Below are 23,975 nucleotides of genomic sequence, written 5' to 3' on the forward strand. Positions count from 1 at the left end.
TCCTTCCAATGAACACCCAGGACTGATCTCCTTTAGAATGGACTGGTTGGATCTCCTTGCAGTCCAAGAAACTCTCAAGAGTCTTCTCCAACATCACAGTTCAAAAGCATCAACTTTTTGGCGCTCAGCTTTCTTCACAGTCCAACTCTCACATCCATACATGACTACTGGAAAAACCATAGCCTTGACTAGACGGACCTTTGTTGGCAAAGTAATGTCTCTGCTTTTGAATATGCTGTCTAGGTTGGTCATAACTTTCCTTCCAAGGAGTAAGCGTCTTTTAATTTCATGGCTGCAATCACCATCTGCAGTGATTTTGGAGCCCCAAAAACATAAAGTCTGACACTGTTTCCCCATCTACTTCCCATGAAGTGATGGGACGAAATGCCATGATCTTAGTTTTCTGAATGTTGAGCTTTAAGCTATGGTTAAAATAACATAAAACATTTATTGGGAAAAAAAAAAGTAAAAGCAAATGACTGGCTGTGTCAGGCAACAGGATCATCAGTGAAATTCTCTCTCTTTTCCAGGTTTCAGTAATTCTATTGTATTGCTTTTTAATTTTTAAACACATTTGATAAAAGTGCTATTGGTTGTTAGATGACATCCCTGTTTGCCTATCTTTACAATGCTCCCTCCTTCTCAATAGATACCATCCTACTTTTTACAATGCTACCTGATCACCTCATCATCTTTCAGTCCTCTTTCATCGCCAAACTCTCCTTCATGACCCTGTTTTATCTTACATGAATCATAAGGCCCTGAAGGTCATATCATGTCTTATCTTGGTACAACTAGTACTCACAACAGAGCCTAGAACAGTACATATGCATTTAGTAAAAGAATTAATCATCCAATTGTTTATTTCAATAAGAAATCTAAGTGCTTTTGTCAAATCTAACAAACTATGAAGGTTTTAAAAGGGGGGAAAGGCAAAAGGAACTTACAAGTTACACACAAAAGAGATTTGTGAAAGAAATGTAATTTCTTACTATTCAACTTTATTTTTTCTATTTGAACACTTAAAAAATAATTTACCTTTAACTTCTGTATATAACTCAGATTAACAAAGTAGTATTCAAATGTTTAATAGGAACTTATCTAGATTACTTTAATGATAAACTCAAAACATCTTCAATTCTTTATAAGCTAATGAAAGAGGCAGCTATCAAATCATTCTCCAAACTTTGATTTTGAAGAAAATGTACTACAATTTTTAGAAAAATTTCTTCAATTATATTGAAAAAAACTGAATATTTTTCAGTAAGTCCTAGAGCTCTTTACCTGATATTCTGTCAACACAAACACTTTTAATTGTGATACCAGCAAAAGGCCTCTATTTTTCTGCAGCACAAAAAACTTTGAAAAGTTGTTAAATGGTAGAGGGAATAAATTAATAAAAGCTGTTGGAAGCTTCATAAAACACAACTCCATGTTCATAATGGCCAGAAAGCACACAAAACGTATTTATACGTTAACCTGAAAATTTAATCTTAAAAAAAGTCACAGAAAATTTACAATGGGGGACTTCCCTGGTGGTCCAGTGGCTGAGAATCCACCTTCCAATTCAGGGGATGCAAGTATGATCTCTGGTTGGGCAACTAAGATCCCACATGCACTGGGGCAGCCAAGCCCAGGAGCCACAACAAGGGAGCCAACGTGCTGCAACTACACAGCACTTGTGCTCTGGTGCCCACACGCCACAACTGGACAGAAGCCTGCACATGACCACGAAGATCCCACGTGCCTCAACTAAGACCTAACGCAGTCAAAAACAAATAAATATTTAAAATTTCAATGTGACTTTAATTCCACCGGAATATCAAAAGACATGGAACTCCTTATTACAGCTAAATATGAAAGAAACACACGTCATTCATGAAGTGGCATAAAACGTGATACTGCCTCTTTTTTTGGTAATAAGAAAATACAACTTAAGCTATTTTGAAAAACACACATACAAGGAGACAAGAAAAACACCGTCAACTTCACAACACTGGGATAATCTGTTAATATTTTACAATATATTCTTCAAATTTGTTTTCCTTTACATGTATACCATTTTTACAAAATTGTGATCACACATTATACTGCTTTCCTCACTGAATCATATTTTGAACAGCATTCCATGTTATTAAATATTCTTCTACAGTATCAGTTTTAATGAGCCTATGATATTCATTGTGTGAATATAATTCACTTTACTAATCTACTGGTGGGCACAAACTGTTCCTAATTATTTTAATTATAAACAATTTAAAACAAATAATCATTAATAAATTTTGGGGGTGAAATAACACTATCTTTGTTAATCAATTTCACAAGGTAGGTAAGAAACAAAAAGCATCTAAAAATCTACCCACAGAATGTAAGCACATCATACATTGTCCATGTTAAAAGCAGTAAGCTCGTAGAATTTTTAAGTGTAAGAAAAACTGAGGTTATATAGGTAAGCCTCATATCCTTTGGCTTCCCTAGTGGCTCAGTAGGTAAACAATCCACCTGCAATGCAGGACACCCAGGTTCGATCCCTGGGTCAGGAAAATCAGCTGCAGAAGGAAGTGACAACCCACTCCATTATTTTTGCAGGGAGAATCCCAATGACAGAGGAGCCTGGCAGGCTACGTCCATTGGGTCGCAAAGAGTCGGACACAACTGAGTGCCTGAGCACACATGTCCCTTTTATTCTACAAACCATAGACACATTTATTCCCTTCTTGAGAAATCAAATCCTCACCAAAGCATTTATGAACTGTAGAGAAACTAAAGTTATTCTTCTTAATACAAAGGCAGTCCTTGCTTTGTATGGTTACCACACAATGCAGAATTTCAGTTACTGCAGTTTAGCTGAATAACCCAAGTCCCCCCAAAACATAGCTTAAATTTCAGTTATCATATTCATATTAACTGTAAATAACGCATAAAGTCCAAACTTCACTGCTATCTCTTCAGTGCAAAAATCTCTATGCAAACAGGCACATCGTCATCAGTGATAATTCATGTCACTTCTCTAAAAGTATGTCTATAATTGGTCACTTAGCATCTGTTACGTAGTTCTCACATGGAAAGCAAAGGTACTTGCATAATAAATCCATGACATTTTATGAAAATGAATAATCAAAAGAGGGAACTCATCAACAAAGATAAAAAATGTAGCAAACAAATGAAGAAATAATGCTAAATTCAAATAGAACATAAATGGAGATTTAGAAGAAACAGTTGACCATGGAAATATTGATATTACTAACTTTTAAGAGACTGCTGCTGGTGCTAAGTCGCTTCAGTCGTGTCCGACCCTGTGCGACCCCATAGACGGCAGCCCACCAGGCTCCCCCGTCCCTGGGATTCTCAAGGCAAGAACACTGGAGTGCGTTGCCATTTCCTTCTCCAATGCATGAAAGTGAAAAGTGAAAGTGAAGTCGTTCAGTCGTGTCCGACTCTTAGCAACCCCATGGACTGCAGCCCACCAGGCTCCTCTGTCCATGGGATTTTCCAGGCAAGAGTACTGGAGTGGGCTGCCACTGTAGATATGCATTTAGAGGAACTTAGTGAAAGGCTTCCCTGGTGGCTCAGACGGTAAAGCGTCTGCCTACAATGCAGGAGACCCAGGTTTGATCCCTGGGTCGGGAAGATCCTCTGGAGAAGGAAATGGCAACCCACTCCAGTATTCTTGCCTGGAAAACCCCATGGACGGAGGAGCCTGGTAGACTACAGTCTATGGGGTCGCAAAGAGTCTGACACAACTGAGCGACTTCACTTTCACTTTCAGTGAAAGGCAAATAAGGACAGTGGTTGTGTTGAAAATGATGAAGATGTCCCAGAGGAAGCAGCACAGGTGCAAAAAAAAACCAACGTTAAGGAAACCTCAGAGGTACTTTCACAACACTGGAAGCACAAAAGAGAAAGTACTGGAAGTTAATCCATATTTAGAAAGGAATATTACAATTCATGAAAGAAAAGAGGCCCATTCCATATTTTAAGTTATACAAGAAGGAAACTTGAAACCATTCATGGTAAGTTTTTTTATTACAAACAATAAAACACTAATTCTGATAATTTAAGTTATAGTGTACTACATGAACAGTATTATTGATCATTTAAAGAAATATCTATAATGCACCATAAATTATATAGCATAATGCCGGAATCTGCATTCTAGGATCAAACATATATACACACACCCATGAAGTGTATAAATAACATATACTAAATTATCTCTGGTTAATACTGTTTTTCCTTTTCCTATTTTAAATGTAGTAGAGCTAAGTATACTCCATGGATAAGGCCAGAGTTATGATTACCCTTATTCCATCAACACTGGTAGAAGCAATCTGACAGAAAGCTGCAGAAATAAGTCTAACATGCCAATCAGAATTGAGATGTGAATTCTAAGCACAAAATGTCAGCAGGAGGAAGGTGAAAAAAGTAAATACTAATTTTGACTCATCTTTTTTAATTTTTCTAACAAATTTCTAATTTCTACATTAATTTGGAAATAAAGGATAACCCATATCTTCCAACATATGTAATCAAAAAACAGTAGGTCAGAATATGCACTGAATTTTTCCTATCAATTTTTTTGCCAATTATATTCTGATTTTTTCAACTTTTTTAAAATGAAGAAAATTTAACTTCTTCCTTGGAGTATTCTACTGTAATTGTACCAAATTATAACATTAAAGTATTAATCATTGATTCAAGCTGGTTACTCAGTTAAACAACATTCAAAAGCTGGGGGAAAAATATTCAGGCTAACATAGAATATCAGCCTTAAGTCTAGAAAAGAAGTTTTCTCCAATATATTAAGTTTTAAAAAGCCACTGCCAAGAGATAAAATCTTGTGAAGTAAGAATCATTAGATGAGTGGCTGACAACCTCTAATAAAATCACACAAAGAACACTGGTATAGTAAAATTTTGATATGGCAAGAACTACATTTGTGAGGTTACAAAGCTAAAAAGAAACCTCTTATAGCAAGTATTTATCACCCAGTATTACTCATCTATTAATCTCTATATGCCCATTAAGATATAACTTTTGACAATCTATTTCCAGGTAGAAAGTTAAAAAAAAAAAAAAGCAAAACTTTCTTTAAAAGAATGCCTACAAAAACATAAGATTTTAAGACATATAAACATTATTTGCATCACTAAGTACCATCTTAACAATAAAATGGTCTCTACTCTGACAGCATATATAACACATAGGCTTTAGGCCTCCTTACACTTGATAAAGACACAAGGCACATCTCATTCCTTGTGAGGGCTATCAATTATCATTTGTGCACGTTTGCCAACAAAGGTCCATCTAGTCAAAGCTATGGTTTTTCTAGTAGTCATATATGGATGTGAGAGCTGGACTATAAAGAAGGCTGAGCACCAAAGAATTGATGCTTTTGAACTGTGGTGTTGGAGAAGACTCTTGAGAGTCCCTTGGACTGCAAGGAGATCCAACCAGTCAATCCTAATTTCCTAAAGGAAATCAGTCCTGAATATTCATTGGAAGGACTGATGCTGAAGCTCCAACACTTTGGCCACTTGATGAGAAGAACTGACTCACTGGAGAAGACCCTGATGCTGGGAAAGATAGAAGGCAGGAGAAGAAGGGGACAACAGAGGATGAGATGGTTGGATGGCATTACCGACTCAAAGCACATGAGTTTGAGGAAGCTCCAGTAGTTGGTGATGGACAGGGAAGCCCAGGATGCTGCAGTCCATGGGGTCACAGACAGTCAGACACGACTGAGCGACTGAACTGACTTGCAATGACAGAGGTTGATCTTTACACTGTTCTTCAGTGAATATCCCAATTTTCCAACCTGGCTAAATTTGATCATGAAATTGGCTCTCCAGTACTTTCATTTCAGACAGCACTGCCTTTATGAATATTGTTTGCTTTCAATTTACCCACAGCCTGTGCATATTATTTATGTCCAAAGGATTCTCTTATTTGGGGAAGTGTTTTGGATATAGGAAGTAGGGTTCTTTCTGCTCTGGATTTCTACAGCTGCGGGCTCAATCTTTTGGGGTTTTATGGCTTTATCCTCTACACATTCTATAACATTTAAAAACAAAACTAAATACCTGACATCAAAATTTTGACCACCAAAGACACTATCAAGAGCATGAAAAACATCCCTCACAAAGGGAGAAAATATTTGAAAATCATATATCCAACATGGGATTAATATCTAGAATATATAAAGAACTTCTTGTCGCTCAGTCGTGTCCAACTCTTTGTGACCCCGTGGCCTTCAGTCCACAGGCTCCTCTGTCCATGGGATTCTCCAGGCAAGAATACTGGAGTGGGTTGCCATTTCCTTCTCCAGGGGATTTTCCTGACCCAGGGATCGAACCCAGGTCTCCCGCATTGCGGGCAGACGCTTTAACCTCTGAGCCACCAGGGAAGCATAAAGAACTTGTACAACAACAAAAAAGCAAACAACTCATTTCAAAAACAAGAAAATACACAAATGACGGAGCACAGAAGAAGATGATCAACCATCACTAGCCATTACGGAAATACAAATCAAAACTGCTATCCACTAGGGCGGCTAAAATAAGAAAGGCAAATAGGGACTTCCCTGGAGAATCCGCCCTGCAATGCAGCGGATGCGGGTCGGATCTCTGGTTGGGGAACTAAGTTCCACGTTCCAAACAAACAAAGCCCGCGGGCCAGAACAAAGATCCCATGTGCTGCAACTAAGACCCCACACAGCCAAATAAAAAATAAACAGCAAAAACAAAGAAGAAGAAAAAAGAAAGACAAATAAGTGTAGACAAGGTGATGGAAAAACTGCAATCTCATACACTGGTGGTGGGAGTGTAGAACAGTGCAGACACTTAGGAAAACAATTTGGCAGTTCATCAAACTGTTAAACGTTGAGTGGACAGTGACTCCAGCCATGAAATTAAAAGAGGCTTGCTCCGTGGAAGGAAAGCTATGACAAACCTAGACAGCGTATTGAAATAAAAAGCAGAGATATCACTTTGCCCACAAAGTCCGTATAGTTAAATCTATGGTTTTTTTCAGTAGTCATGTACAGATGTTAGAGTTGGACCATAAAGAAGGAGGAGCACCAAAAAACTGATGCTTTCAAATTGAGGTGCTGGAGAAGATTCCTGAGAACCCACTGGACAGCAAGAAGATCAAACTCGTCAACCCTAAAGGAAATCAGCCCTGACTATTCACTGGAAGGACTAATGTTAAGCTGAAGCTCCAATACTCTGGCCACCTGATGCAAAGAGCTGACTCATTGGAAAAGACCCTGATGCAGGGAAAGACTGAGGACAGGAGAAGACGGTGGCAGAAGATGAAATGACCAGATAGCATCACTGACTCAATGCATATGAATCTAAGCAAACTCCAAAAGACAGTGAAGACAGGGGAGACTAGCGTGCTACACTCCATGGGGTCACAAAGGGTTGGACATGACTTAGCAACTGGACAACACTCCAAGGTATATATCCAAAGAACTGAAAGCAGGGTCTTGGAGAGATATGTGTATACCACTGTTCCTAGAAGGATCATTTACAATAACCAAAAGGTAAAAACAATTCAAATGTCCAGATGAATAGATAAACAAAATGTAGTATATACATATTATCCAGCCATAAAAAGGAATGAAATCTGCTACATGTTACAACATGGATGAACCTTGAAAACATTATGCTAAGTGAAATTAGACATGAAAGGATAAATATTGCATGATTTTGCTTCAGGTACCTAGAACAGAGATAGAAGTAGAATAAAGGTTATCAGGGGCTTGGGGCGGGGTGGCAGACGTGAGGAGTTATTATTTAACAATTATAGAGTTTCTGTTAATGAACAAGTTCTTGAAATAGATACTGGTGATGGTTGCACAATATCATGAAATGTACTTAATGGCAGTGAAGTATGCACTTTTAAATGGTTCAAAGAGTAAAGTTCATACTATATACAGTGTACTATAGTAGTTTACTATAGTAATAATACATTACTGAAGTCAGAAAAAAAAATGACATATACACCCGAGTCTGTGAAGATGAGACAAAAATTCACATAAAACATTTCAGAAGTTCCTTACAATAAGGTCAAGACATAGTTGAAAGTACTAGACATAAAGCTATATTCCTATTACAATCAGCAATCATAATTGAGTATAATTTCGCTTTCTCTCATATGTATGAGAAAAGTATATTTTATTTGTTAATATTAGGAATACACAAACACAGTGTTTAGAAAGGGTTTTACAGAAGTGCAAACATCAAATCAGTTTTCTTTTTTAAATCAGGAAATAATTGTGAAGAGCTTAATAAATGTGAAAATTTTGAAAGGCTGAAAAATCCACTTGCAGTGTTTTCACTTGCATCAGTCAGTCAGTTCAGTCGCTCAGTCGTGTCCAACCCCATGAATCGCAGCACGCCAGGCCTCCCTGTCCATCACCAACTCCGGGACCTCACTCAAACTCATGTCCATCGAGTCGGTGATGCCATCCAGCCATCTCATCCTCTGTCATCACCTTCTCCTGCCCCCAATCCCTCCCAGCATCAGAGTCTTTTCCAGTGAGTCAACTCTTTGCGTCAGGTGGCCAAAGTATTGGAGTTTCAGCTTTAGCATCAGTCCTTCCAAAGAACACCCAGGACTGATCTTTAGAATGGACTGGTTGGATCTCCTTGCAGTCCAAGGGACTCTCAAGAGTCTTCTCCAACACCACAGTTCAAAAGCATCAATTCTTTGGCGCTCAGCTTTCTTCACAGTCCAACTCTCACATGCATACATGACCACAGGAAAAACTAGCCTTGACTAGACTGACCTTTGCTGGCAAAGTAATGTCTCTGCTTTTGAATATGTATCTAGGTTGGTCATAACTTTTCTTCCAAGGAGTAAGTGTCTTTTAATTTCATGGCTGCAGTCACCATCTGCAGTGATTTTGGAGCCCAAAAAAATAAAGTCTGACGCTGTTTGCACTGTTTCTCCATCTACTTCCCATGAAGTGATGGGACCAGATGCCATGATCTTCGTTTTCTGAATGTTGAGCTTTAAGCCAACTTTTTCACTCTCCTCTTTCACTTTCATCAAGAAGCTTTTTAGTTCCTCTTCACTTTCTGCCATAAGGGTGGTGTCATCTGTATATCTGAGGTTATTGATATTTCTCCTGGCAATCTTGATTCCAGCTTGTGCTTCCTCCAGCCCAGCATTTCTCATGATGTACTCTGCATATCAGTTAAATAAGCAGGGTGACAATATACAGTCTTGATGTACTCCTTTTCCTATTTGGAACCAGTCTGTTGTTCCATGTCCAGTTCTAACCGTTGCTTCCTGACCTGCATATAGGCTTCTCAAGAGGCAGGTCAGGTGGTCTGGTATGCCCATCTCTTTCAGAATTTTCCAGTTTCTTGTGATCCACACACTCAAAGGCTTTGGCATAGTCAATAAAGCAGAAATAGATATTTTTCTGGAATTTTCTTGCTTTTTCGATGACCCAGTGGATGTTGGCAATTTGATCTCTGGTTCCTCTACCTTTTCTAAAACCAGCTTGAACAACTGCAAGTTCATGGTTCATGTAACTGCTAAAGCCTGGCTTGGAGAATTTTGAGAGTTACTTTACTAGTGTGTGAGATGAGTGCGATTGTGCAGTAGTTTGAGCATTCTTTGACATTGCCTTTCTTTGGGATTGGAATGAAAACTGACCTTTTCCAGTCCTGTGGCCGCTGCTGAGTTTTCCAAATTTGCTGGCATATTAAGTGCAGCACTTTCACAGCATCATCTTTCAGGATTTGAAATAGCTCAACTGGAATTCCACCGCCTCCACTGGCTTTGTTCATAGTGATGCTTCCTAAGGCCCACTTGACTTCACATTCCAGGATGTCTGGCTCTAGGTGAGTGATCACACCATTGTGATTATCTTGGTCATGAAGATCTTTTTTGTACAGTTCTTCTTGGTCATGAAGATCTTTTTTGTACAGTATTCTTGCCACCTCCTCAAGTGCCTGCTGCTGCTGCTGCTGTTAAGTCACTTCAATCGTGTCCGACTCTGTGCGACCCCAGAGACGGCAGCCCACAAGGCCCCCCATCCCTGGGATTCTTCAGGCAAGAACACTGGAGTGGGTTTCCATTTCCTTCTCCAATGCATGAAAGTGAAAAGTGAAAGTGAAGTCGCTCAGTCGTATCCGACTCTTCGTGACCCCACGGTCTGCAGCCTACCAGGCTCCTCCGTCCATGGGATTTTCCAGGCAAGAGTACTGGAGTGGGGTGTTCAAATGCCTATCTTCTAATAAATTCTTCTAATACATACTGAACCTCTATGCAGTATAGTTCTCTTGGACCTATAATTGTAACCTTCACTTACATTCCTACAAAGTTTGAGGTATGAGCCACATGTTATTTAAAGATTCAGATGAAGACACGGAAATGAAATTTAAAAGGTACAGTGGTCCCTTGGTATCTGTGGGGGACTGGTTCCAGAATACCAAAATCCACAGATGCTCAAGTCCTTTACATTAAATGGAGCAGTACAATGAATACAGTCAGTCCTCCTTATCAGTAGACACAAAACCCACAGAACACAAAGGGCCAAGTGTGTATCTTAAAAGAAAACTAAGAAATAACTATTGATTTTATATAAAGTACAACACATCATAATCATGTAAAGACACCAATGACTGTAACCATCTCGTTCTCTTGTGCTGTGTGCTCAGTCACTGAGTCGTGTCTGACTCCGCGACCCCACCAGGCTCTTCTGTCCGTGGGGATTATCCAGGCAAGAATACTGGAATGGGCTGCTATGCCCTCTTCCAGGGAATCTTCCCAACCCAGGGATTGAACCCAGGTCTCCCACACTGCAGGCAGATTCTTTACTGTCTTAGCCACTAGATAACCCAAGAAATGCTGAACATCTACCTGTGCAAAGTGACTTTTTTTGAAAAAATATTCCTCAAGAAACTTGCACTCTAGCAGGAAGACTGAATTAATACACATAAAACACCACCATACATACGTAAAATACTGAAATAATAAGTATACAAATTAAGAGTCACAGGAATTCAAGGGTAGTAAGCTCTGGGTAGTTCAGTAATGTTCTAGAGAAGACAGGAAGATTTAGGCAAAGTCTGCTGCTGCTAAGTCACTTCAGTCGTGTCCAACTCTGTGCGACCCCACAGATGGCAGCCCACCAGGCTCCCCCGTCCCTGGGATTCTCCAGGCAAGAATACTGGAGTGGGTTGCCATTTCCTTCTCCAATGCATGAAAGTGAAAAGTGAAAGTGAAGTCGCTCAGTCGTGTCTGACTGACTCTTCGAGACCCCATGGACTGCAGCCTACCAGGCTCTTCCATCCATGGGATTTTCCAGGCAACAGTACTGGAGTGGGGTGCCACTGCCTTCTGCGAGGCAAAGTCTAGAAGTCCAAAAAGATGAGTAGAATGAGAACCATTCATACTCCAGCCTCATCACGTTTGTCCAACACTTCATAAAATATAAAATTATTAAAATAGATGAAAGTAGAGAAAATGTCACCCAGGCAAATGACAGAAATTTGAAATGAGGAGAACCAACCAATTAGCCCAGATAATGCTTATTATGGAGAAGTTTAAAATTTTAAAGTAGGTGTAATATCAAATTGTGTAAATCATATGGAAAACATTCCTAAAAATTACATGGACTTCTGACATGACTTTTCCTTTGTATCTATTCATACTAGTATTTACAGCTTATGAGAAATATGAGTGTCTCAGAACCATTAAAACTTTTTGCTCATCTGCAATAAGTGGGCACTCAAACTTAATCAAAGGTTCGAATTATAACACAAATTAGAAATCTACTAGTCCTTGCACATAAGGTTGTGTTTCTGTTTTCCTCCATATTTTCTATGAAGTGCTTCATGGATTCCGATAATTTTAGTTCAGAGCCAGTTTGTAACTCAATTTTAAATATTTATATTCCTGGAGCATTCAAATATTTGCATAAATGTCAAGAAACAACCATAATTTATCCTGTAAAACACAGTTTACCAGATTATTACTATTAGCTTTATTCTGTCAGCTTTCTTCATAATTCAAAAGGCACTAAGCTGGCCCATTCATTCTGTAAACATTTTAATATAAGCCCTGCCAGGTACCTTCTAGATCCCAGAGTTCTCATTATCAAGCATTTCAGAACTCAACATAAAGTAGAGGTGACAATTAAACCAGCAGCTGTGATGCAGTGGAGTAACTACTACAGTAAAAGGGCATTACAGCAGGAGGGAAAGCAGGAGCAGCATCAGCAAAGGCTTCTGAGAGGACCTAATGCCTGGACTCAGTTTTGAGGGATGAGGATCTGATGAGGGAGCTAGTACAGGAAGAAAGATGCACATCAATTCATGTCAGCCTCTATGTCAGCTTCTAGAAATAAAAATAATACACACTGACCCTAATTTCAAGACACTAGTAATCTTCTCAAGAATTTACTTCATAGAGAAAAGCCTTGAAATTTGGCCTTAAAAATGAGTTTACACTCAACTTTTTAACAAATCAGTTCACTGTGCACAAAAAGGCAGATATTACATGATCCTATTTACACGAGACTCAAAAATAGGCAAACCTAATCTACAGTGACAGATGTCAAAACACTGGTTACCTCTGAGGGGTACTGTTAACTGGGAGAGGGCAGGAAGGAGCCTAGGGGGGTGTGGGAAATGTTCTTTTTCTAGATTTTACATGGTGGTTACTTGGGTACACATCTAAAATTCCATCAAGCTGTACAGTGAGACTTGTGCACTTAACTATATGTAAGTGATAAGAAAGCATTCCAACATCTAGGAAGCAGCATTTTCAAAGGTAAAGAGTATTCAGGCAAGGACCAAATCACAGAAACTACGAGTGCTTGTCATGCTAGACTGACTTTAAACCATAGGATACAGGTACCTTCCATTGAAAGGCACTTGAGAATTTCAGAAAGACTATACTGGTGGAAAAATAAATAATGGATTGGAAGGGTATGAGATTAATAGTCCAGGAGACAGATGAAGGTCTTTTCTAAGGCAACAACTTTAAAGGTGGAAAAGCAACAGAAAATAATAAGAAGGCAGCACCAAAGGGACATTGTGACTGATTAAATGTGAACAGAGGAAAGGAAAAGTCTCAACTGATGACTAGGTTTCTGGCCTGGGGCCATGGGTAAATCGCAGACATATGCATTATAAAAGCAGATCTATAGAAAAAGAAGTTGCATTTAATTTTACACTCTACTGAAATAAGAAATATGCTCCAATCAAAATGGAACATTTTTCTACGAGATGTTACTCACTGCCAAGTGTTCATTCAGATGATGTCTTATTTCTTTGTAATTTAAATATATTTGCTTGGTAAAAACACATCAACTTCTGTTTGAATCTCTAAGATGGTACCAGTGATATGACAATATAAAATGGATCCACCATTAGGTAATTCCTCCTTACTACACCTCCAAACTTATAAAGAATAGGCAATTTGTCCTTCCATAATCAGCTTTAAAGAGGTCGAGTCAACATCTGACAAAATGAATAACTTCTGATCTATAAAATTCCACACAGTGAAAGACTTCATTTATAGATGCTTACATAAACTAAAGAATTTCTAAACCAGATTTATTAATCCAACAACTGTTCTAAACCCATCACAGTTTCCCACCACAGCTGCTCACCAACAGATTCCAAAACCAACTTTAAAGCAGAGCCAAAAATGACATAATAACATGCCTAATACAACTAACCATTTTTTAAAAGTAAAAGATGCATTTAAATACATATATACTATAGATATGAAAACATGAGTTTTAGGCCTCTGGGCACACACACACATATATTCAAACCAATCTTCCTCTAAAAATTCAATCTAGTTTTTAGAAAAGAATGCTTTGATATGCAATTCACTCATTCAACAAATATGTATTGAGGACTTCCCTGGTAGTACAGTGGCTAAGAATCCACCTACCAATGCAGGGCACAGGGGTTCAATTTCCCTCTGGGAAGATTCCACATGCCACAGAGCAACTAAGCCCATGTGCCACAACTACTGAGCCCAAGTGCTACAACTACTGAAGCCTGTGCGCCTAGAGCCTGCGCTCCCCAAGAGAAGCCACAGCAAGGAGAAGCTCGTGCACCACAATGAAGAGTAGCTCCTGCTCGTCACAACTAGAGAAAGCCCAGCACAGCACTGAAGACCCAGTGCAATGAAAAATATGTAAGTAATTCTTAAAAACAAAAAAACAACAAATCTATATTGAGTAGCTAATATATGATAGGCCCTGTGTAAGTGCTAGGGATACAGCAGTGAGTAAAACATACATGTCCCACCCTCGTGGAGTTTTATACCTTAGTACTAGTGGTCAGTTTTCATTCCAATCCCAAAGAAAGGCAATGTCAAAGAATGCTCAAACTACCGCACAATTGCACTCATCTCACACGCTAGTAAAGTAATGCTCAAAATTCTCCAAGCCAGGCTTCAGCAATACGTGAACAGTGAACTTCCTGATGTTCAAGCTGGTTTTAGAAAAGGCAGAGGAACCAGAGATCAAATTGCCAACATCCGATGGATCGTGGAAAAAGCAAGAGTTCCAGAAAAACATCTATTTCTGCTTTATTGACTGTGCCAAGTCTTTGACTGTGTGGATCACAATAAACTGTGGAAAATTCTGAAAGAGATGGGAATACCAGACCCCCTGACCTGCCTCTTGAGAAACCTATACGCAGGTCAGGAAGCAACAATTAGAACTGAACACGGAACAACAGACTGGTTCCAAATAGGAAAAGGAGTACGTCAAGGCTGTATATTGTCACCCTGCTTGTTTAACTTATATGCAGAGTACATCATGAAAAACGCTGGGCTGGAAGAAGCACAAGCTGGAATTAAGTTTGCCAGGAGAAATATCAATAACCTCAGATATGCAGATGACACCACCCTTATGGCAGAAAGTGAAGAGGAACTCAAAAGCCTCTTGATGAAAGTGAAAGTGGACAGTGAAAAAGTTGGCTTAAAGCTCAACATTCAGAAAACTAAGATCATGGCATCCAGTCCCATCACTTCATGGGAAATAGATGGGGAAACAGTGGAAACAGTGTCAGACTTTATTTTTTTGGGCTCCAAAATCACTGCTGATGGTGACTGCAGCCATTAAATTAAAAGACACTTACTCCTTGGAAGGAAAGTTATGACCAACCTAGACAGCATATTAAAAAGCAGAGACATTACTTTGCCAACAAAGATCTGTCTAGTCAAGGCTATGGTTTTTCCTGTGGTCATGTATGGATGTGAGAGTTGGACTGTGAAGAAGGCTGAGCGCTGAAGAATTGATGCTTTTGAACTGTGATGTTGGAGAAGACTCTTGAGAGTCCCTTGGACTGCAAGGAGATCCAACCAGTCCATTCTAAAGGAGATCAGTCCTGGGTGTTCTTTGGAAGGAATGATGCTAAAGATGAAACTCCAGGACTTTGGCCACCTTATGTGAAGAGTTGACTCATTGGAAAAGACCCTGATGCTGGGAGGGATTGGGGGCAGGAGGAGAAGGGGATGAGGATGAGATGGCTGGATGGCATCACTGACTCGATGGATGTGAGTCTGAGTGAACTCCGGGAGTTGGTGATGGACAGGGAAGCCTGGCGTGCTGCGATTCATGGGGTCGCAAAGAGTCGGACACAACTGAGCGACTGGATGTTGTCATTTATTTGCTAAGTCGTGTCTGATTCTGCAATTGCTTGGACTGTGATATGTCAGGCTCCCCTGTCCATGGGATCTTCCAGGCAAGAATACTAGAGTGAGTTGCCATTTTCTTCTTGAGGGGAATCTTCCTGACCCAGGGATTGAACTCACATCTCTTATGTCTCCTGTATTGGCAGGTGGGTTCTTTACCACTAAACCATATATGATCATGAAAACTGCATTCTAGGGCAATGTCTTCCTTCCACCCCAGTATCTCTCTGATTACTGCAATGAATCTTCCCTGAGCCTTAAATTAAGACCCATGTGACTGGAGATTAAGTGTTAGGATTATTCAATAGGAACTTCAAGATAATTGGTTGATTAAAACATAGAAGGCCTCTCGGATACTAAAGACTAGAGAAACAATAATAATTTTCAGGGAAGCACCAGCTTAGGGCCTTCCCTGGCAGTCCAGTGGTTAAGACTCCAAGCTTTGACTGCAGAGGGGCACGGGTTCAATCCCTGGTTGAGAGACCAAGAAGCCACACTCTGTGTGGTATGGCCTCACCAAAATGGAAGAGTAAATCAAGAAAGAGGAAAGGAGGTATACAGACAACAGGATCCAACACAGGACAGCAGAGGAGATCTCGGGACAGCAGCTAGGCTGGAAGTGCAAGGGCAAAACGTACAGACTGCAGCAGGCCAGAAGGCTCCAGGAAATGTTTTTTTCTAATATGGTGAACTGAGTGAACATCTGAGGTCTATTAACATATGGAATAGATTTAACATTTGGTGGCAACCCTGGGGGTTGAATTACAGTAAATAGAAACCTACACAAATAAAAGCAATTAATAAGGAAATATTTAAGAGGAAATAAAGTGTACAGGAAAGGGAAAGTAATCCTATTAATAGTACATTAAATAGCTTAGCTGAGAAGAGCACTTACAAAGGCCTAATATATAAACAGTTAACAACTGTCTCTAAACAAAATTAAAATATACACACACTAAGAAGAGAAAATGGGAGGACAGGAGCACATATGTGTGTGTTGGGGACTGGTAGCAGTGTTAAAAAAAAAAAAAAGCCAAGTCCTCAACATTTTATTTCAAGACATAAGGACCAAATTAATAAATTTAAAGTGTTCAAAGTATTGGCTGATGGCTGGATGAAAACTGGGAGAGAGAATAACTACTATTGTTTCCATAACAAGCCCTGTAAAATAATTTGATTTTAAATTATGTGTGTGTATCATTGTGATAAAGATTAAAACTAAAAGACTAAGAGAAAGAAAGGCATTAGCTGTGGAGTGTACGAAAAATAAGCTTAATTTTTTTTTTAAAGCTATTCATAAAATTTAGTTTTAAATCATTTGGATTATTTACAACCAGTGAGAATGCTCTATATGTTGATGTGAATTTTATTCTTGGCTTCCGAAGTAACTCTATACAACACTTGAAGCATTTAAGTTTCCAACTCTAATCTCATATCCAGCAATAGAATGATACTTGTCATTATGGATGAAAAATATATGAATATCAATGTATAAAAACAAATTGAAAATACATAAATCTCTTCCCAAAAAATCACTTCATGAACAAAATTACCAAATACTACGTATTACTAAAAGACATTCTTAAGCGTTCATAAACACAGTACTGACTGCCATTCTAGTCTCTCAATGACTACTCAGGAATGTACATTATTAGATTAAATACCTGAACTAAACACACAAAATTATGTATTACTTTTAAGGATCCCATGTTTTTAACTACGATTCAAAACCTTTAGCAATTTTTTTCAAAGTTGATGAAAGGAAAAGAAATTCTGGGATGGATATATTGCTCAGCATACTCATCCGTGTCAGCACTTAACACTTTACCCTCCACAAACATTATGTGGTTCTCCAAATCTCTACATCATTTATATATTCACCCAATCATGCAATATTTGCTAAGCACAAAATACACCAGGTACTGAACTTATCTTGGTACTGGGAATGCAGCATCATGACTGACAATAAATGTAACAATCACAAGTTGTGAACTATGCAGAACAGTGCAACAATGACAGAAGTGTAAGTATCATGTAAGTCTAAGTATCATGTAAGTAAGTCTAAGTATCATGAAAGAGGATACGAGAAGGCCGATCTGAGGCAATCAGAGCTGGGACTTCAGGTGTGAAAAATGAGTCAGACATGGGAAAATTTGTAAACAGTTTTTCCAGGCGGAGAGGAAAACAGGTTGACAGGAAAGGGATGACAGGATCCCATCTGAATTTTATGATTACACTGGCTGCTATGTAAAACTAGGAAACCTCGTGAACTAGCAAGAGATGACGGCAACTGAGAAGTGGCGGCGAAGATGAGCAGACGCTAACAGACGGGACTAGACAACAAACTGGGGATAAGAGGATAGGTCAGATGGTGAAAGAGAAGAAGGGAGGGTGTCTATCGATTTTTGGCTTTAGGAACTGTGTTGGAATAGTGGTGCCACTTACTGTCACATGGAAGACTAGGAGAGGCCTAGCTTGATACAAGAGTCCTTCTCACAATGCAATCTCTCTAGACTCTTTTACAAGTTATGACGAAAAGGTAAGACACCACAGCAGACCTTAAAAGCTTTTTTCTGCAAGGGGTAAGATGTTAACACCATCTAACTTTATAGAAATGAAACAGAAGGAGAACTTCCTCTGTAACACCTCACAGTTTTGCTCCTAATACTCCAACCACCATCAATTTTCCTGAACCTTGTTCATAGGATAGTGATAAACATGGGATTTCTCAAGAGAGCCTTATATTAATATTAAATTCCTAATAAAAATGGGTGACAAGGGAAGGCCTTCATCTTTCAATAGATGGATCTTCTAACAGAAGGCCTCTGACTGTAACAGTAAATATCATAAAGCTAGTTTTGTCAGGTTTGGGGGTCAGTAATCAACTATCTACCTCCGACCTCCAAGAGCTCTTTCTTAGTAAAAGAAAGGAAAGAGGCTGAGTGGGTGGCCCAATTTAAACACAAATATCATGAAGCCCAAAAGGTAAAAATGGAAGCATAAACAAGCACTGAAAAGAGAAGCCACGCTTTCTGGAAACGGTTTGGAAAGACTGTCATCAACAAAGATCTACTGTATAGCACAGAGAACTCTACTCAATTTCCTGTAGTAATCTAAATGGGATAGGAATCTGAAAAAGAATAGATAGATATATGTATACATGAATACTGAATCACTTTGCTGTTCACTGGAAACTAACACAACATTATAAATCAACTATACTCCAATGTAATTTTTTTTTTAATGTTAAGATATAATTTAAAAAAAAGAACATCTTAGCCTTCTCAGTACCACTATCAAACCACCAACTTTTAATTCACAAATAAAAATCTCTCCACCTCTGCAGCTGGCTAACAATGGAGTTTAAACTCTCATCATTAAACTCCAGTGTTCCAAAAACAGATTTTCTACAGCCACAGCAACAAAAATATTCACGTTCCTAACTCTTCCAGTGACCTATCATAAAATCAAGGGCAAAAAACCTTCCCTGTCTCCTGAGAGAACACCTGGCTATAGGCTGGTCACAATATTCCCAACTCTAAGGAACTTACACATCTTTCTGGAAGGCAACCCTGAATGCTGTCACTGTGAAGTCTCACTAACCGAGCACAAAGGCAAACAATGAACAAGAAAAAACAAACAACAGCTGTCCAGTTTGGTAAATGGGGAGGCCGTTAACAGTCAAGTGATGTCACCTCATTCTGCTCATCCCCCCCAAATCCAGGGTTCACTGGTGTATTTATCTCCTCTTTGTCACTGACACTCCATATGGAGTGTCAACTGGAGATTATGAAGAACAGTATCTTTGTAACTACTTAGGTGACTACATATAAGCAAACTAATCCAGTGACTAAGACTCCATGCTCCCAATGCAGGGGTGCGACCCCATGGACTGTAGCCCACCAGGCTCCTCTGTCCATGGGGATTCTCCAGGCAAGAATATGGGAGTAGGTTGCCACGCCCTCCTCCAGGGGATCTTCCCAACCCAGTGATTGAACCCAGGTCTCCAACCTTGCAGGCGGATTCTTTAGCATCTGAGCCACCAGGGAAGCCCCCAATGCAGGCGGGTAGGTTCAGTCCCTGGTCAGGGATCTAGAGCCCACATACTGATCTAGAGTGCACACACTGCAACTAAGACCTGGTACAGCCAAATAATTTTTTTTTTTTTAAACTGCTCTGTTTTTCTCCTTTACATATAATAACAGTTGATGAGGCATACTTGCAAAAGGCTAGACCTACCATTCCACACTAATGCTAGAGAGTTCACTGGTAAACTTAGCAAATACCGATGAAGGCAAATTGGTGTCTTAATAAAAGAGAACAGTGCATCCCAGAAAGTACCAACTGTGAAATTCAATTTCCATTTGCACAATGGTATGTTACACTAAACCAGCTAACATCACATCAGGGTTAGTATAATAGTAATGAAAATTTAATATTAATACTATAAAACATGGAGGATAAAATTTTGGTTGAAGAGTCAATGTCTTAGAGCACATTAGGGTTGATGGGTAAGAAAAATGGGAAGCTTTGCAATCTTCAACTATTACATGCTTAATTATTTCACTAGCAAACACAATGACCTTTAAGTGCTAAATTCTTTAACAAACAATTATTGAGCACATACTATGAAATGAGTATGGTGGCAGGGCACCTCCAGGTCACCAAATACTCCCACACACTTTGCACTCCCACAGCACTCCCTTCTATAGTACTGTAGCACTTAATATATTGTGTGTTAATTATTTATAAATTTAATACATAAAACATTTAGAAGTTATTATGCCCATTATCAAATAAACACAAAAAAAGAATCTTAAAATAGAAATCCTAATATTTTATTCCCACCTCCCATGGCTAGTCCTACATACACTTTGAAGTATATACTGTATATTTCAGTGGAGAGCACTGACACAGGTTATGAGAGAGGGGGTCTCAGTCATCTCTGTTCCTTCAGTGTCTAAGTAGACAATGCTCAGTAAAAGGTTGCTGAATGTATGAGCAAAGAGACACTTCAAAACATGAATCCACAACAAAATTTTCTGACATCACCTAGCTGCTTAGTCTAATATAACTGCCAAATTCTACTCAAAGAAAAGGATTGGAAGAAATTTACCCACTGTATTGTATTACCACAATTTAAAAGCTAAGGTGGCTCAGATGGTAAAGGGTCTGTCTACAATGCGGGAGACCCGGCTTCGAAGATGCCCTGGAGAAGGAAATGGCAATCCACTCCAGTACTATTGCCTGGAAAATCCCATGGACAGAGGAGCCTGGTAGGCTACAGTCCATGGGGTTGCAAAGAGTCGGGCACGACTGAGCAACTTCACTTAAGGACAATTTTAATTTAGCCAATTCTTACTTAAAAAAAAAAAGCCTTATAATTCTGTTTCCAGAATGATGCAAGGAAAGGAGGAGCATGAAAAAAGAATTTAAAAACTGGAGAAGATATTCTGAGTTCTTAAATGCTCTAAACTGCAACTCCTTCCCTTTTTTTTTTTTTTTAATGCTATGCTCCAAGCATTTAGAATACATTTTTAGGAATACACGGCCTCAAACTTAATGCAATAAAGAACTGAGGTAAAGAGATGCAGAACTTATCTGCTAAAATTTTCACTATCCATAAAATATAGTAAGTATATTATACTTTAGATAATATATGCAATTTAACTAGAGTCAAGCCTTCAAGGGAAAGCTTGTGTTCTATTTAAGAAAAATAGAGATACAAGCCAAAAATAAAAGCTACCACTAATACATCTCCTTTAAAAAAGAAAGATTAAAGTATACTTTAAGGAAATTATTAATTTTTATTAGGCTGATATACAGTGTAGCTAAAATAGTATCCAAAAGCAATCTTCTAATTTCGAGAGCTTCTGAAACGTAAACAAGAAGTCACTAGACTGCCCTTTCACTCAGGTCCAGTAGGTGTTATCTGTCGTTAACATAACACCACATTTCCAAGGCCCCATTCTGCAAGATAAACAGCCCGTAACTCCATATTTGAAGGTGGCAATACGTACTTGACTTTTTTTTTTAATACCACCTAATTATGGTTAGGCATTATTTAGGGCTCACTACTTTTAAGTAAAGCCAAGCAAGTAGGTATTTCAGTAGTTTGTCAAGTTAGCTTTTTACTTGTTTGTCCTTCACCCTCCCCATTCACCTTATACAATATAAGCAAGCAGCTAAGACTAACAAATGTAAGTTTAGTACCTATTTAGATTATTCACATGCCTCAAAAAAGTTCTCAAACTATTTTCTAGCTTTATCAAAAGCTTTATAAATTCCTTCTACAAGCTTACTAAAAAAATTCTGTATCAAAGTCTGACATTTAACAAACAGTATCATAATCAAAAGAATTACCCACTTTATTTTTATTTATTTAAAAAGCTCATCTCTTCTCAATGTTATGTGGCAGCCTAGATGGGAGGGGAGTTTGGGGGAGAATGGATATAGGCGTATGTATGGCTGAGTCTTGTCCCTGTTCGCCTGAAGCTATCACTTTCACAATTAACACTGTTAATCGGCTATACCATAATACAAAATAAAAAGTTGTTTTAAAAAAAAAGCTCCTGGTTTACATTTAGAAATGCTGTTTAATCAACAGCTTGCTTCTCTTTCTTGCCTTAATTTTCCACTGCAAGCAAAAATGATAAAACATAAATTCAAACAAATTTAATAAGATTTTAACAAATATTTTGCTACCTCTTCAAAGATACGTTTTAAAATTCAACAAGCAGACACTGTCTAACAAATTGAACAAAGACCTTCAGTCAAATCAGTTTAAAATACACCAACTGTTAATTTCCTTTATATTTACAATGGTAGAATCTTACTTTATATGCGGCTAGAGTTAGATAAAAGTTCAATTTCAGAATTCCTTAATGTCAGCTAAATCACCCTCAAACTGAAACACCTCTAAACCTTGAAGCTGGAAATCAGTTTGACTGAAGTCCTCTTTCATGCCATGTAAGCCATTGCCTAATTGAGGCCAGACCTGTCAGGCTCAACAGCATCCCGGAAATGACTAGCCTACTAGAGCTGGAAACACATCAAGAATTTGGAATTTTTCTCATATTGAAGCAAGGAAAAAAGTTCAAGCAAGATTGCCCATAAGAACAATCAGTATACTGTTTCACAGGGTGAAAAAAGACCTAAAAGGTGTTATTTTTGTTATTCTGGTCATTTCGCAAGAATATATCAAAATTCTGTATGTAATTTCAGGTGATGGCCCAATGAACTTACCCTTTCCTTCCAACATAGGAACAAGAGTTTGCTACTAAATTCTCATATTGAATGCCTGTCTTGTAATCTAGTTTTTTTCTGCAGCTACTAATACCATCACCTGGAGCATGGTTGGTTTCTTGACTTTTCTTGACTTAGAAACCTGTTAACAATAATGCCTAACACCTAAGCTGCTTAATGTTTTTTTTTTTACTTTTTAACAAGAAATACAAGCGCAAACGTGCGCGCGCGCGCGCACACACACACACACACACTCTTTCTCTCTCTCAAATCCCAGTCATGAAAAATTAAGTCACATTCCGGCCATAAACTGAGCAATAGACACTTCCAGTTAGCGTGTGCTTTAGTGATCATGGACAGTGGTATCAGATTAAGTGGTAGGGGGTTGGGGCTGTTAACAACATACTGTGCATCAGAGCCAATAAGCAGCAGGCTAGAACTGGCAGCAAGAAGGCCGGTCTCTAAAGGGAGCTATAACACAATATCAGAATGCTGGATTTCCGAATGCCATTTTATGGGGAGGGAGGGGAAGCGAACAGGAGGGATCAAGTGTAATGAAAGGTTCTGACCAATGTCTGAGGCGATGAAACCGAAGACAAGGTCTTGTGGCAACACCAGCTGTCCAGTCTCATCTCACCTCAAACACAACTCAATTTCAGGTCGTTCTCATCAAAGTCAGCCGCTCAAAGGGTGAGGGGGTGGCAGGCAGTGGATGGTGACAGCCCCCCAAGAGACTGGCAAAAAGCCCTTGGAAACGGCAGAGACGGCACACAACTGGAAGGGGCTTCTGCTAGCGAACAGAGAGCACTGCAGCCGCCTTCCCCCTGCCTTCCAGCCAGGGCTGTCAGGTACGAGGTTAGGATGTCGCTGGAGGGTTTATGAACGAGTGATAGGAGAAAATGGCAGTAAAGGATAAGGGGGGCTGGAAAGGGCTGGTGCCACCCAAGGAAAAAGGGGAGGAGGACTTCCCTGGACACATCCAGAACAACGCCACCAGAGAGCACGGTCAGCGCCCTGCCAGCGCCTGACACCCCTTTCTCTGGGAA

The 23,975-nt window shown here is 39.1% G+C and overlaps 1 protein-coding gene across 1 annotated transcript in view; it reads right to left on the bottom strand.

The window, feature by feature from the left end:
- The window catches only part of USP32 (ubiquitin specific peptidase 32), a 204,900-nt gene that overhangs the window by 180,462 nt on the left and 463 nt on the right, over nucleotides 1–23,975 (bottom strand). The gene's annotated exons all lie outside the window — the stretch shown is intronic.

Source organism: Bison bison, unplaced genomic scaffold (genome assembly GCF_000754665.1).
Source record: "Bison bison bison isolate TAMUID 2011002044 unplaced genomic scaffold, Bison_UMD1.0 scf7180017864472, whole genome shotgun sequence".
NCBI classification, from domain to species: domain Eukaryota; kingdom Metazoa; phylum Chordata; class Mammalia; order Artiodactyla; family Bovidae; genus Bison; species Bison bison.